This window comes from Cryptomeria japonica, chromosome 4 (genome assembly GCF_030272615.1).
Source record: "Cryptomeria japonica chromosome 4, Sugi_1.0, whole genome shotgun sequence".
Lineage (NCBI taxonomy): Eukaryota > Viridiplantae > Streptophyta > Pinopsida > Cupressales > Cupressaceae > Cryptomeria > Cryptomeria japonica.
In genome coordinates, this window is record NC_081408.1 from 344481686 (window position 1) to 344495916 (window position 14231).

Below are 14231 nucleotides of genomic sequence, written 5' to 3' on the forward strand. Positions count from 1 at the left end.
AACAATACCACAAAATCTCTTTCAAACTGAAATATAATTCTCTGTTGTAAAAACTAGAGACAACAAAATTCTTGTTCAGACTTTCAAATGGAACAATAAATCCCTCAATATTGCTCTATTCTCTCTTTTTCATTCCAATAGAACAACGACTTAAGGCCATGAATTTATAGAGCGAGTAAAAATCAAACCCTTGAATAAAACTGTAAAACCCGAGTTCAAAACCAACACTTCGAGTTAGGGTTTCCACACAAAAATACTAACTTACAGTTGCAAAATAAAACACATTTCTTTTTCAATTGCAATTTCTATCTCTTTCTTTTATTTTTTACACTGTAATTTCATTCTTTTTCAATACAAGGCAAGGTGAAAGAGATCTGTTCCGAACTGAATCAAAATAATCTTTTCCAATTTACTTTTTCCTTTACCAAATTTATCTTGGAAAGACCAAGGCAATGTAAAGATATTACCTCTGTGACGACGGTTCAAATGGAAAACACAATCCCATAAAATCCTCTATTACCTCCGCTTCCAGCTCGTGGAGAGTCCAGCAACCAACTCGCCACCCTTCATAATCTTGCATATCTGAAAACCAAAACTCAATACTATCTAGAACACTCACAACTTGTAACTGCAATCTCATCATGGCGACTAGGGTTCGGGCCTACCCTTCAAAATGAGAAACCAACTTTTGTTTGCCCTATTTTCTCATTGAACCCCAAAACAAAATGAATATTATTTTAAGTCTATAAGTGAAACACATAATCACTTTGGATCTCATCAATTATAGATAGAATAATAACAATCATTTTCCAAATCACTGCCCACGTGGATTGCCAAGCAATCATCATGCTATGTTTGACTTCCATGTATGTCACTGCTAGATCAATACCTTATGTTGATATGAAATAGTTATATGTATGCAAATAGTCCACAAGAACTGACTGTCAAATTCGAAACCAAATAAATAAATTAGAACCTGATACAACGTACATATGACAACTTGTGAAGTAATAAGAGTGAATCTCGACAACACATATCATAGTCGGCTTAAGTGCAATATGAAATACACTTTAACAATATAATATTGCCAAGTCAAAACAATTTACCCAATAACACTTATGATAAATGGACAATAGGCCAAGTGTTAACTTTGTCAAGGAAGCTCATTCACAATATATAAATGGCATGTAAGTGAAGCTCGATTACAAGATTATGTGTGCTAATAAAACAATAACCCTCACCAAGTAATGTGAACAAGATATACTGAAACAAGATATAAGAGTACCAATTATTATTAAATTCAAATGAATATAGTACCCAAACATAGAAATGGTATCACCTGTGAAGATCAACATAATTACTTTATGAGAAGGATAGCTTTCTGTCTGCACATGGAGCCAACACGATCAGTACTACAACAATATAGATTTGAAAGGAAACCAATATCATAATGTTGTTCATTAACAGAATATTGAAGGCCAAAACCAAGTATGTCAAGTCTCAATATGAACAAGAGTGCCAATGTCACGGGTCAATCACTAAGATGCCAAGGCAATACCAAACTGACAGTTTTGACATCAAGGACAAATAACAAAAGAGAAGTCAACATAAGTATTATTATGAAATAAAAGATATATGGTATGTTGTTCACACCTCCTAATCAGACTTTTAGGAAATAAAAGAGTATATATTGTGTTGTCATAGCTCATGTTTGAGAATTATTATGGACTTAGACTTGATGAAACTAGGGTTGTGATATTTACTTTATTGTCATGAGAAAATTAAATTGCTCGACATTAACCTTGATTGCCCTTTTTTCTCTATGTAGTGTGAGGAAATAGATTACCACACTATATTTATTCCTTTGTTGATATTTTTTTTAAAGAAAACATGATAAGAAAAATAAACACTACTTTTGGGTGTTATCTTTGGGTTGTTTTTTATTAAAAAAGTAGTGAGAAAAAGGGCACTGACCCTTTACATAGCAGAACTATTAACGAGACCACAATGCAAAAACAACACTATAACAACATTAACAACAACTAACAACAAAAAAAGACCAAGTCTTAGAAATAAAAAATAGTAGCAAAAAACACAAACAAACTACAAGGGTGGCTTTCGCACCCCAGTGGCATCAATGGCACTATTCCATTCATTGGACAAGAACTTGTACAAGTCCCTAGCCTCCTTCTTATCCTCCTCTATGTCCGCAGTATGTTCCCTCAACAGAGAGAGGGTGATCGCCAAGCTATGTAAAACCTGAAAAATGAAATTTGTTAAGGCCTACAATTTGGGCATCCCAGGCCTCCATCTTGCTCTTGAGCTGATTGACATCATCCATGATAGCCTGCAATTCAAGCACAGGGCCCAAGTTCTCAATCCTCTGTGTGATGTCCAACACATCTGTGCACAGCTTTTCCACTTGCTCCAGAGTAGGGACACCCTAGGGGTTCATAGCAGCCATGTCATCCATAGTCTTATCCATCTCCTTGGCCACATCTTCAGTAGGGGGATAGTCAATATCATTACCTAGGCCCATCAGGGGGAGAGAGTTCATCACCTATTCTGCCATCTTTAAATCTGGGTCCAAGCTACCAGAGTTCAGGGCTTTGTTATCAGAATTTTCCTCACCCATGACACCCCTAGTGCCCATGTTCATAGGGGTTGCATCATTAACATCAATAGAGTCCTAGGTTTGCATCTCAGAATTGCTCATGTCAGTGCCACCAACAATGGTCGAAACCATGGGGTCCCTATTCATATCCACATCGACAACATCTCCATCAGGGGCCCCCATAGTGGTATTAGGGTTCTCTCCCTCCTTGTCCCCAATGGGGTCCTCCTTCGAGTCAATATTTTTTATCACAGGGGTCTTCTTTTTACGGCTTTTGGAAGCCAATTTGGAGGATCTCCTTTTAACCTCGGAATCAAGGGAAGGATTGTCATTCTCAGCATCCTCAGAGGATGAATTGTCATCAAAGACAATATGTTTGCGTTTAACAGGGGTTTTGCCTTTTCCCTTGGACAGGGAGCGGGAAGCGCTGGGAGAGGAAGACAGAGTCAAACTGGGGGAGACCGCAAATAAGGAAACAACAGAGGCATAAGAAGACAAAGACATGGTGGCTATAGAAAATAATTCATAAGGATATTGGAAAAATCTGGAGAAGGCCATAGACAGGGCGACAATTTGCTAAGGAGTAGGCATGGGGGGCTGAGAGAGCGAGAGGTTCCGGGAGGGGGTGCAAAGGGCCTCATGGAATTTATACAACCTCTAAATGAGGCCTTGGTGAAGGAGGTAGGGTGGCTTATCCCCATGCTTGGGATCCATGGTGTCTTTAACAGAGCTTTCAATAGAATGCACTAAATAAAAGGGCAGACAAAGAAAATCATTATTGTGGAAATGATTCAGAACGGGCAAATGTTAGTAGTAGAATACCTTATGCCTACCCTCAAGAGTGAAGTACTTCATGATCATAAGGAAGATCATGTTCCACTGGTGTTTGATCTCCTCCTGAGAAAACTCACCCTGGAGTTTGACAAGTTCCTCATGGTTGCGGAAGAAGTGTTTCAAACCTTCACTATTGGAAACATGGTCGGTACGCTTTCAGTGACAGCCGTCGAGGGCCAACTTCATATCCTGGGCAATATTCTCCTCAGAGACATCAAAGGAAATTCCGCCCACTAAGACATGTCTCCGAGACCAGGAGGAAGAAAAAGCAGCCGAGAGCTGCTCATTGTGGCCTTGCAGACATTCCAAAAAAATCAGCAACCCCTCCTTCAACACAGAATTTCCAGACCAAGGGGTCGTTTTTGAAATCATCTGGATTATCTAGTTCATATCTAACTCTGTCATCCCCCATATCCTTTTCCAATAGAGCTTCTTTAGTCATGAAAAAAAATTGGTGGAGAAAGTTACAGAGACCCTTTGAGAAGCAAGTCGAGAAAAAATAATGGGAAGTGTGCAAGCCCAACGTCAATAAATGAGATATTAAGTTGGGCGCATGGGAAAAATTAAAATCACTTTTAAAAATGATTTCCTACTTACGAGGCATGAAGAGCCAGCAAATACCAGTAGCAACCAACATGTTACCAATCCAATCATACATCATCATGACGTTGTAAGCCCAAAGGAATTGCCAACAAAGCAGCATGTCCATCACTGCTAGCCTAGCCAAACGAGTCACCACCACATCGACAAAGATCAAAGGGATATTCTCATGATTTGAATTATGAAACCAACACCTCCAGATGATCCCAAGGGAAGAGAGGAGAGTAAGGAAAACACTTGGCAGAAGCTCAATGATTAGTAAGAAATTTGGATTTCTCTTCCTGAAGAAGGAAGTTAGCATGGTCCGAGAGAGAATTATGGCTCCTCCAACATCTCAAACCTGAGAGATTTAGGTCAATGGCCGCCAGGGAATCCGCCAGTCTATTGCCTTCCCTAAAGATATGCATAATTTAAAATGAGTCAAGCCCAGAGATGAGCCTCGGGGTGTCCCTGATGGTTCCCTCGATGGTCCAATTAAGCCTATTATGCCCTTTGACAACATCAATGATGAGCTTGGAGTCACCCTCAACGTCCATAATCCTGATTCCCATGGTGAGGGTGAGACTAATTCCCCAGGATAAGGCCATAGCTTCAGCCTGATTAGAGGAATTCCCATTCAGGTTACCCGCATAAGCACCAACAAGGGCCCCCAAATGGGATCTGATAACCCCTCCACCAATAGCTAGACCCCCTTGGCAGCCCCATCAAATTTGAGTTTGAAATGTATAGCCGGAGGGGACCAAACCATGCTTTGCCTTAGGAGTCTCTTAGAGTAGTCAACAAGAGAGAACAAGGGGGGGATGTTCCAGCATCTAGCAATTTCCCAATCCCAGGTAGAGGGGGGCTTGGACGCCATCCAGGTTTTAGAAACAAAGATATTCTCAAGAATCAACTTAAGTAATCGAGCAAACACAGTTTCCACATAGGCCTCTCTGTCTCTGAATATCCTGTCATTCCTTTCCTTCTAGATACTCCAGCTCACATGAGGGGGGATCTGCTTCCATAGTTGTTGTATAAGGGGGTTGGAAGAGGGGCCTCGAAACTCTTGAGAAAAACTTAACAAATTTTCATTCATAACCCAACAGATATTGAGCTTGTTGTAGACCATCCCCCAGAGCTTTTGAGTAAAGGCACAATGGAGGAAGAGATGAGCAAGACTTTCAATATCATTTTTGCAGAGGATGCATCTATTAGGGAATTGGAATTCCCGCTTGACCAAATTGTATTGGGTCAAAATTTTGTTGAGGAGAGTAGTCCACCAGAAAAAATTAACCTTGGGAATGAGTTGGGGATTCCAGACCTCTTTCCAGATAGAGGTGTAAACATGTTCTCTTAGCAAGTTGGTGTAGGCAGTTCTGATAGAGAAGTCTCCAGAAGGGTACCACTTCCAAATGAATCTATCTTCCCTAGGAAAAAGGAGGAGGAATGTACCAACCAAAGCTTATGGAGCTCTCTAGCAGTAGGGAGGAGGAAGGGATTATCAATGTAGCAGTCCTCCAAGGCCCTCCAAGTGTAGTTGCTGAAATAATCACTGACCCTTTCTCCAAAGAATATTTTGGTAGCATCCTGGAGCATTCTAAGGGAGGGGGAAGAAGCAAGGGATTTCTCTCCCAACCATTAGTCCTCCCAGAAGAGAATATTCCTTCCATTTCCAATAAGACACCTCATACCATGGGATAAAGGGTCCCTGCAGCTCAAGATGTTGTTCCAAATTTTGGAACCCCTAGGAAGGCCCTCCTCTTTTAAAACAGAGGAAAAATCCCCATTACCCAAGTATTTGGCCCTGATGATCCTACTCCAATCTGCATCCTTATTCAAAATATTGCAGGCAATTTTGGTCATAAGGGCCTTATTGAACCTGGAGATCTTGCAGGTTCCCAACCCGCCCATGGCCTTCAGAAGACAAAATTTGTCCCAATCCACCAAGGCAAGCCTCTTATTTTCTTCCATTCCCGTCCAAAGGAAAGTCTTTTGGATATTCTCCAGCTTAGAAGCCATAGCCGCATAAATCTTAAAAAGGGAGAGGAAGTACACAGGGATCCCCTGGAGGGAGGAGGAGAGCAGCTGCAATTTCCTAGCACTGTTGAGGAATCTACCTTTCCAACCAGCCAGCTTCTTCTGCATTCTTTAGAGGATAGAGATCCTGAAGGAATTAGAGACATCTTTGACAGTCAAAGGGAGACTAAGATAGGTGCCAGGGAGGGAGTCCCTTTGACAACCAAGGATTCTGCAGACTTTATCTTAGAGTTGGACATGAGTGTGAAAGAAGTAAATGTTTCTCTTCTCATAGTTAATGTGTTGGCCAGAGGCTAGAGCATAGGAATTGAGAAAGGATTTCAAGCCTTAGCTTCCCACACAGAGGAGATTTTCCAAGCCTTATCTTCCCACATAGAGGAGATACCAAAAAGAATAGTGTCGTCGACAAACTGCTACAAAACATTAGGAGGCACCGTAGAGGCAAGTTTGATACCCAAGAGAGCTCCCCTGCGAACCATGGAGTTCAAATTAGAAGCCAACACTTTAGCAAGGATGATAAAAAGGTAAGGGGAGAGAGGATCCCCTTGTCGCAGACCTCTGGAGGCCTTGAACTTCTCCAGGGGACTCCCATTGAGAAGCATACAGTAGGTGACCATAGATATGCATTCCCCAATAAGTTTGATGAGTTTATCTCCAAAACCCATAGTTTTGAGAACTTTGAAAAGGAAGTTCCAGTTGACTCCATCATAAGCCTTGGAGATGTCAAAATTTAGCACCATCCTTGGTTGATGACACTTATCCATGGAGTGAATAATCTCATGAGTAGAGATGACCACATCAAGAATTTGTCTACCCAAGACAAACCCTTTCTAGGAAGGGCTAATTAGAGAATCCAAGAAAGGTTTGAGCCTATTAACAAGAACTTTTTTGAAGATTTAATAAATAGTGTTGCGGAGACTGATAGGGTGGAAGTCCTTGAGATTGGACGTTTCCTGAATTTTAGGGACAAGGGAAATGGTGTAATTGAGCTTGTTGAGAAGCCTTCCAGATCTGAAAAAATCCATAGTGGCTAGAACAACATCAAGGCCCACCACATCCCAGAAATCTTGGAAAAAAGCCTGGGGGAAACCATCGGGACCCGAGACTTTGAAGGAACCCATAGCAAAAATAGTGGACTTGACTTCCTCCTCAGAAAAAGGGGCAAAAATGAGGTTGTTATCTTCCACCGAGAGGGGTGGTGGGAGACAGTTGAGAAGATGCTCTCCAGCAGGGGCCCCAAAGTCACCATCTTCCCTAAACAAACTGGCAAAATAGTTAGTAGTCAGTCTGCTCAAACTATACTCATCATTGACCTCTCTATTGTTATCATCCAAGAGGGAGGAGATGTGGTTTCTACGCCTGTGGATAATAGCTAATATGTGAAATAAAGTTGTATTCTTGTCACCCTCTTTGAGCCATTGAACCTTGGATTTTTGTTTCCAGTAGAGTTCTTCTTTGTGGGAGTTTTCCTTCCATTTTCTACAGAGAGCAGCCTCCTCCATATGGATAGCTTCAAGGGAGTCACCTTGATCAATGCGCTCTTAGATAGCAGTCAGTTTACTATTGAGATCCTTTTTTTGCCTGAAGATATCCCCGAAGGTATATTTATTCCAACCCAGATGTTCCTTTTGACCAAATCAAGCTTCTGGGCAATCAAGAACATAGGCGTTCTAGGGATGCAGGTGATCCACCATCTTTTAATGCAATCCTTGAACTCTAGATGAGAGTTCCACATAATTTCATACCTAAAAGGATGATTTTTCCTTGTAGCATTTGTGGTATCCCAAAGGAGCAGGGGGTTGTGGTCAGAGACCATTCTAGGGAGGGCAGTGAGCTTCAAGGAGGGACCAATTCCCCAATTGCTTGAGATGAGAAATATGTCAAGTCTAACCTGAATAAGATCCTTTCCCTTCCTAAGATTGGACCAAGTGAATTTTTGCCCTGTTAGTTCCACATCCATTAACCCATTCCTTCCAATGAAGTCGACAAGATCAGTCATACTGTTAAAGTACTATGGGAGGCCCCCCAACTTCTCAAAGAGGATCAGAGGAGAGTTGAAATCACCTGCAATCAACCAGTGGCCATTGGTATTATTTTGTATTAGAGCATTTATGTCGTTCCAGAGATTTAGTCTACCCGATCTAACATTGGGGACATAAACATTAACAAGAAGGTAGGAGTCCATCGGGGAAGAGAGTTTAGAGACCAAAAGGTTGGTCGAGGAGGAGAGAAAACTGCCAGAAAAATGGGAGGGGACCCACATGGTAACCAAGCCACCGGAGGCTCCAGTAGCATCACTAATAACAAACTTAGCACCAGGCCAAATTTTCCGAGCAACAAGGGAAAAGGAAAACATAGACATCTTAAATTCTTGGAGGAGAAGGACCATAATTTTAATTTCAAAAATACACTTCTTAAGAGCATATTGCTTTTGGGGGTTGTTGAGGCCCCTCATGTTCCATGAGAGGACCTTCATTTCTTACCTTTTATGAACGTCTCCAAGGTTTGTTGCTTGCCATTGGGAATATCCCTTCCTGCTTCCTTTTGTCTCGATAGTCTCTACGATGGTCGGCCCACTTTAAGGTCCGTCCCCACATCAGGCTTTGTGTTCCTGGTTTTGCGTCTTTGGGTAATCCAACCCTTGTCAACAAGAGTCATGCAACCACTGGATGACGCACCAGGAGCACCAAGGGAGGGGATATCCTAGTTTGGAGTGGGATGAGATAACACCATCGGGGAGCGAGCCGTCTCTGAGGCAAGAATGGCGTCCCTCACAATCTCGCCATCTTCCAGATGATCAACTGGTGAAACCGAGCTGGCCATCAAGGAGATGCATTGTTCCTTCAAGGCCGATTTAGAGGCCTCATCCACATACTTTGCAGGAGATTTGAGAAGGTTGATAATACTCTCAACAAAGGGATATTCTTCCATAACCGGGTCCTCGATTGCAGGTCTGGGCCCAGAGAAGGAGCCACAGCATTCCCTATAATCGGGCCTTGATGAATAGGAGGATCATTTGGCACAGGGCTTTCAACTAGGGTCAGGCCCTTAAGCTTAAGAGGCAAGGGAACCAGAGCTTTACACTGAGAAATAATATCCCCAATTTTGCAGCATTTTTGGCAGAAAAGGGTGGCATTTTCATAAACAAGGGGTTGAGTCCAGCTACCAAGCCTGGATTTGAGGGTTATAAAGTTGGGGAGATTCATGCTCACAATAGCTTGAACACAGAAACGAGCATAGACCAGGCACGATTTGGTTCTGGTAATTTCATCAACACCAACAAAATGACCAAAGGAATTCCCAATCCATTTAAAGATGGACTCATCTCAGTATTCAAGGGGGAGCCCCGAGAGCGGAACCCAAACTAGAGTAGTTTTCTGCAAGTTAGCCGCTGGCTCAAAACCATCCTTCCAACGACAAAGGGAAAGATTGTTTCGACCATAGGACCAGCAGCCAGAAAGGACAAGAGTGACATCGTCCTCAATAATGAATTTGAAGAGGAAGAGGGCTCTAGGAATGGCGCTAATAGAAACACTCCCTTTCAGTTTCCATTTGTCCTTGACCCATTTTCTAACCATCTCTATCGTGGGGCACAGGGAGAAGAATTTTCCCACCAGAGTATTAGCCATGTTTTGCAAAATGCAGTCAAGAACAACGTCAGGGAGCTCTAAAGACGTTCCCTCCTCAGTTTGCGAGTAGACAAGGACGATGTTGGGGTCCACAGTCTCAGTGTTTCCAACCATCACGTTTTTCCAACCTTTGAGATTGGTGTTAACAGTAGGAGGTTTCGTGATATTTTGTTTATCATGAAGAACCAGCATGTCGAGTATAGGATTAGAAACCACGGGCGTGACTAGAGAGCTCTCCAAAGTAGAACCATCAAGCTGAAACACAGCCGGACCAGAGGGAGGATCCACCATGGGACCAGGAGAGGATGTGACAGACAGTGTCAACATCGCAGAGTCCAAAACAGGGTCTGTAGGCGGTGGGGGAAGATCCCCACCAGTAGAGTCCACCATGAACGACAAGGGTTTGAAATTTGAAAACTTGCAGAGTGGGAAAACTATCCTTTGGGTTGTTTTGTTGACATGGGTGTTGGATATTACTTCCCACATGTGTTTATTTATTTTTTCTATTGCATCTTTAAAAGGTAAACAAACACAACCAAATGCAATTTTCGTTTATTTATTTGGTATCAAGAATAAAACTTATTACTTTGTTTGAAAAATGTTGTAATGTTTTATTAATAAACCCTTTGTTAAAGCCTTCCCACCATTGAGTCACACAATAAAAATATTTTCACAAATATAAACACATTTGTATGCTATTACACCAAATATGATACTAGAAAATTTGCCCCTTTTTGTTGAACCTCCAAGAAAAAATGAAAATATTTAAATATTAAAAAAAATTATAGTTTCTAATGTTCAAGTCAGTTCCACATCCCTATACCAAAAATAGTGGTTTAATTTTAGTTTGCAATTCAATACAATACACCCCTAAGCATAATAGGGAAATCAATATACATGCCTAGGTAACTATTTCTATATTCATATATAGCTGAAAATGTAATTTTGGACAAGTGATCCAAATATAAGGAATATAATGACCTGTTATTTCACCCCTAAGCTTAGTTATTACAATCTAGTAAATGTAGATTAATTATGATACATCATGTGTCATGTATGGAAATAAAGATTAGGTAGTGTTTTTGTTGTAATATTTAACTCTAAAGGTCATTATGCAATAGTTGTTAATAAGAACATGACTATCTTTCTTTTTTCTAAACTATCAATTTTATATCAAAAATTAATATGTTGATTATTGTGTTTCTTAAAAAATTCTTTTATGGGTTTTATCCTTCTCTACTCTAGCTTTCCAAACATTTTGAATTTGTGAATTTTATTGACTATCAAGAATTCTAAACTAGAATTATGAATTTCTATTTTGTTAAAATTGTTGTTTCTAGACAAAAGTTTTAGTGGACTAAATCATAGGGAGAATTTTTTTAATGTATTTAAGATTTTTTTTTTTTTTTTTGGAGGGGGTGGAGGTTTATTCTTTGTTCTTCCATCTTTCCAAAAGATTATTAAATTTAAAATTTTATCAAATTACAAAGATGTTATGATTGTTTAAAGGTTGTCCTATTTTGCAATCTACGGATTAGAAATTATTTATTAAAATTAGATAATCTCAAGGTAATGATAGATTTTCTGCATTATTATCATGTTTTATGGACTCAAGTATTATTATGAAAAGTTTAATAAACTAATCCTTCAAGAATTCATTACATGAAATATTGATGAGCTTATCGATTACATGGGACTTGACCTAGATTTGGGTATTGGTTTAGTAAGGGTAATCATTTAACCATATTCATTGTGCATTAATATATTTATCCTAATGGGTATGATTAGGTCTAATTGTAGAATGGTGGTTCTCAACAATTAGATCACTTATAAAGAGTTTAAGATGCTTAGATTTTACTTGTTTAGCATTATAAATTTATATTGCTTAAAATATTCCTTGGTAAAGCATATATGAGTAATATGTAGATTAGAAATACTATACTCCTAATTATGTTGTGATAAGGAAGTAAGACCTTTTGTCCACTATATCACCTAGAATTGAGTGGATTTCAGGAAGTGTGTTGTGGTGTGGATTAGCTTCCTAGGTGGACTATTCAGTATATGTTATTACCTTAGAAATATATAATGTAAATTAATGTCAATTATGGACTTGTTTTTTGGATATTTTATCCATCTGATTGAATGTGAAGATATCATAGTGAAATGATTGGGAAACTTTTTATGTTGTAGAGATTGATTAATGTTGGTTTAAATTAACTAAATTTTACAAATCTATTTGAACTATGTTTTAAAATCTAGTGTATTTAGTAGATTTTGTTTGATAACTTAAGAAATATGTGTGGATGAGTGACATTTATGGGAACTCAAAGAATGTAGATTCTGCTACCTAAAAAATGTTATGACCATAGCTTGAAATCAATCATATGTGCATTGCAATTGTATTTTATTTTTTTATTTTTTTACACTCTTCTATAATATGTTTATCAATTGACATGTGCATTAGATATATGTTGCACAAGTATATAGATATGCACCATTGTTAATTATTCACAAAGTGTACTAGATTCCTACTTGCATTTTGGCCACATATTTCTAGATCCTTCATGATCGGTTGGGCTTCTCCTATGGAGTAGCGTGGGGAAGCTTGATGCTTCATGTCAAGTTGCATATCACCTAGACAATGCTCTCTTTCTTTATCCTTGCATGTTCAAAGTATGGATTCAAGATGTGTGAACTAGTATTCATAAATGTAGAAAATATGAGTTTAATATTTATGGACAAACATTGTAAATGACTTTGTCCTAATTGCAAATGATTGTAGAATCACTTATATATCAAAGAAAGAGTCAAATGTTTGACTTTAATGAATTTGGATAAATATTATGTTCATTTTATTAGTGATTATTGGATGGAATCTTGCAACACATGGCAAAGAATTGTAAAGTTATTCTCAAGTGATCCCCCAAGTCAAAATGCCATACTAAGAGAGCGAACTATTTTTTTGTCTTATGCTCACTTTATATTTCTCAAGCATAGCTTGGAAATGTTTTCTCTATTTCATCTGACTACCATCTATATTTTCACCCCTCCATAGAAGGAAATGATCCTTCATTTATAAATCTACATGGCTTCCCAAATTTCACATAGTAACTCAAGGGACCTTGGTGACATACTTTATGTAATACCATTCTTGAAATTAATGGTCTTCATGGTAACATTGTTGATTGCATAGGATCCCATACACATTTGACACACTTCCAACCAATATATACGAATGAAAAAGAACTCTTTTAGGTGATATATAATTTCTCAATCCCTAGGGTGATCTTGCATTAACTAGCAACATTGAAAATATTGCTAATCAAAATGATCCATCAAATGAGCTATATGGAAAACTATTTAAGGTTGATCTCGACGTTTTCATTTCTCATCATTCCTCAGCATAAAATTTTCTCATTTGAACAAGAAGGTTTCTTTTTTGTGGGATAACATAACCACATTTAACCCACAATCAAGGTCAAGGCTCTTTTCCTACCTTCTCTTTTAGCTCCTCCCATGACCCATAGGCTCACTAAAATAGTTATATTGTAGTCTTGCTACAAAACAAAAAGTTCTATTAGTCATCTTGTATGGTATGAAGGCATTTAGCTAATACAATATAAATTGGACATCTATTATTGTATTATATGTATACTAGAAAGTGTTTTTTCAAGAGAACAAATGTAGGCAGTTTCATTCTCACCTTAGCTTCCTATCCTACATAATACGCGGTGGATGTTCCAAGACATATTTTTTTTCTCACAAAATGATTGAAGTGTGCCTATACAAATAAAGTGTTAATGAACCCCATGATTGATAGATCAAGGACTACTATTTTGGGGGTTTGATGCCATTTATCTTTTAGGGCTCCACGCACAAGTGCCATTATCCCTAGGGCATGAGTATATTTTCTTGCACATACACATTCTAGAATAGAGTAATGGTTTTTATGGATAGAACCAATTTGGACAAGGTTTTCTCCCAATACCTGAGTATTGTTCATCAAGGGAATTGAGAAGCTAATACAACTCCAAGGTAACAACATTTCTAGGGAAAGTGGGCTAAGAAAAAGGTAAGGAGGGGGATGTGAAAAACTCAAGGCTAGGGCTCTCCTTGGAATAAGTATGTGAAGGGATAACATTCCACAATGAAATCTTCCATGTAGGGGAACTTGAAAACATTAATGATGTTTTATTTCTAGTGTCATTTTTCCAATTCATTTGTGAGGTTGTTTTGTCTTGTCTCACATGTACATACCTAATCCAAAATGATGAGAAAAACACTAATGTTCAAGTTGTTTAGAGATCAATCATACTTTGATAATTCTTGAAGCACCATCAAATGAAAATGGGGACAAATGGAAGAAATGTCTACAAGTGTCAGTTTTGAGCGTAGTCTTCAACATATTTACCTATTTACAAACTCACAATGATGTGAACAAGGTGGAACTACAAATTTCAAACTCCGTCAAATTCATCTAGTACATGGTTAGATTACAAAGCTAAAAAATTATCCAAAGGATGAAATCAAATTTCTTA